Source organism: Uranotaenia lowii, chromosome 3, assembly GCF_029784155.1.
Source record: "Uranotaenia lowii strain MFRU-FL chromosome 3, ASM2978415v1, whole genome shotgun sequence".
NCBI classification, from domain to species: Eukaryota; Metazoa; Arthropoda; class Insecta; order Diptera; family Culicidae; genus Uranotaenia; species Uranotaenia lowii.
In genome coordinates this window covers 134,207,156-134,210,295 of record NC_073693.1, presented here as the reverse complement: position 1 = coordinate 134,210,295, position 3,140 = coordinate 134,207,156, and positions in this window count along the sequence as shown.

The window sequence follows — 3,140 nt, the reverse complement described above, 5'->3', positions numbered from 1 at the left end:
TTTGAATATTTGAATTCAAATTATTAAGTGCTGCAACTGATATTTTTTGCCTTAATAAATTTATTTAAAAAAAGAAATTTGAACTGTATAAAATCGATAATTATCATACCATGATAAGTGTTGTTAACTCAAAAATAGATGCGACAATTTTTTTTATGGAAGTTCGGAACTTCCCACTTTAGGAAAAAAGGTGGAAAAATAAATATTGACATTATTTGAATCATTATGAAGCTTTAAAAACAGAGTACAAATTTCAGATCTTGAAAAACAAGTTTAGAGATCAAGTTCAGTAAATAATATATACCATCTTTGAATTGGAATACGGAACTCAAGCTGCAACTCTCATTTCAAAGTTGTTGGTTCTAAACCATGATGAGGTTTGATTTAAAAAAAATTCTTACAAAAATCTGAATTTGAATAAATTTTTACAAATTGCATTTATTTTTGCAAGGTGAAGCAATGCACACCGGGTCAGCTAGTTATTTATAAATTATAATTCAGCTGAAAATGCAGATAATGATAAATTTCCATGGGGTACAAGTAATTGTAAATAATATTTAATGTTAATCGAATGGAAAACACATAAACGTGATAAACTACTAAAACTACCTTGTAGAATAATTTTCCCGCTATTTGGATCATGTGCCGCTAATGAGCCAACTTTTTTCTGATTCCTACACACTAAGATTGCAAATATTTCGCTCGGGATAATGACTCTCCGGAACACAGGAAACTCGTGAAATTCAAAAGGAAATATGATCAAATCTTGAAACCAGCGATGCCACATTATAATCGAAATTTTTCAAGTCAGGAAATATCGGTATCCGGTACGAAAATTTCAATAATCGGTATAAATACAAAGCTTTATTGTATTTATGAAATAATGTTGATAAGATTGCTATTTTGCTGATATCGCGATTTTTAAACATGATATTTTCTGTTAAAAAGACGATTTACTGCGACTTCATTGTGTTATTCACTCAAAACACTATTATCATTTAATATTTTTTAAGCTACATAATTCTTTGAATACTACACAGGGGAACAGATTTTTTTGTGCTGCTTTTGAATCAATTTTTTTACCAATATCATTGGATCCAGACCTTGTCTGGATGTTCTTGTTCCAGAAAACAACGTTGAGAAAAATTAATTTCAACAATATGAAAAATTTCGAATATATAAGATTACAACTATTTCTGACATCATTCAAGAAAGTCATTGAGTATTTGATATTAAAGATCTTAACTCATTTAACAACTTTGTTGAAGACTGCGTAACGATGTGATTTATTGTTTTTTTTTTTTAAATATCAAAAATTCAATTTCGTTTCAAATTTCTCTAAAATTTCGTCAATATTCCCGTTTTGCGCGGTTTAGAAAAAAAATAACGAAATGAAAACTTCTATAACTTTTTTCTTTGAAATCAAAAATACTCGTGGTCTTGGGGAATGTTGATTATTGTGTGAAATCCTTTATTTTCAAAATGTAGGGATGAATAATACGATAGTGTAAAAATTCCAGACAAATAAACAAACAAAAAATTATTTTCAAAATATTTGTAACGTTTATTTTTTTGGACTTGTGCTATTTATCATCTTGGTTCCTAAATTTTAAACATACAACATCAAAACTTGATCTATTTATGTCTTAAACTGCTATAATCTCTAAGCGAGCCAAGTACGAATCATCTCTATCGTCATCTCAAGTCATGAGACAATAATGGCAAGTAAACCAGTATTTCAGTTTGAAAACTACATTGAATAATGCTAAAATTTATCTTTCAGAGCTTGCCTGTTCTCCCTGGGATTGGAATTGTTCCCGCCACAATCAATATTTTCCAATCAAGTGCGAGCATTAATAAGAAAAAATCATTTAAATTGAAAAACTTGTTGTTTTTATTACCAAATTATTGAAAGTAAATTAAGCTTTCACCTCCCGCTTACCTAAATTTAACTATTGTACTTTTTTTCACACATTTTCCCATTTTGAACGCTTTTAGCATAATGTATGAAACACATACATATCGTTTCCTTAAAGGGTGTTTCCCAGTGATTTTTTGAGCTCATTTTCCGCTTTCGAAGGGCAACTGCGAAACTGGAGTTGAAACAAAATTGTCGCGGAAATCGCCGGAGTGAACGCGACCCTCGAGTGAGTGTCTTGTAATTCATCCGAAAGCTCCGAAAACGGAAGAAACGCCCCTCGTACATCGTACCAGAGCCAAAGTTGCCGAAATCACAGAAAAATCTGTAATTTCACAGAATTTTTAGCCAATTTTCATCACAGAATCTGTGTCACAGAACACAGAATTTTGAAATATTCACAGATTTCACAGAATTTTTGAATTTTAAATGGATTTTCAAAATTCTAATTTTTTGGCCAAAATAAAATATAGATTTCTTACTTTGAACTAGAAAAGTATTAGAAGATTGATAATGTTAATTGGGCATTGGGCATATAGTCGTTGTCACTGGCCCATTTATCTGGAGCAGAAAGCTCCAAAAAAGAAAGAAGAAGAAGAATGTTAATTGATTTTTCCCAACGAAAATGTAAAATTTATCAATTTATCATGCATTTTAAATTAAATTAACGAAACAGAATAACAAAAAACCATCACAGAATATTTGGGTAAGATCACAGAAAGTCAGAATTTTTTTTCTCAAAAACACAGAAATTTTTTCGGCAACCTTGATCAGAGCATGATGCCCGAAGTGTACATACATGGGATGGGATTGGGATCCGAGCTGCGCTGTAATAGATTTTCGTCGTTTTTATATACTTTTCTTCAGAGCTCATTGAAAATCATTATAATCGTTTTAATTAAATTATAAATAAATATGAAAAAAGTTTCAAATTGATTTTGGAGATGAATAGAATTTCTTTTTTTTTGGACGTGTAATTTTTAAGTTTTTAACTTTCCTTTATTACATATTTTATAAACAGGATTAAATTGATAATGTATTCACTTTACACTTCATTTGATCATCACAGACTTGACTTACTTCTCTCATTTCCATTTCACAACACGTCTAACAGTTTCAGCTCATGTTTAAAAAATGCTTGAAATGCTTTTCGAAAAATTTTCTACTATTCCAACGTATTTCGCGAACCCCTTTTCTGAATTCATTGAATGTTTAGGAAAAA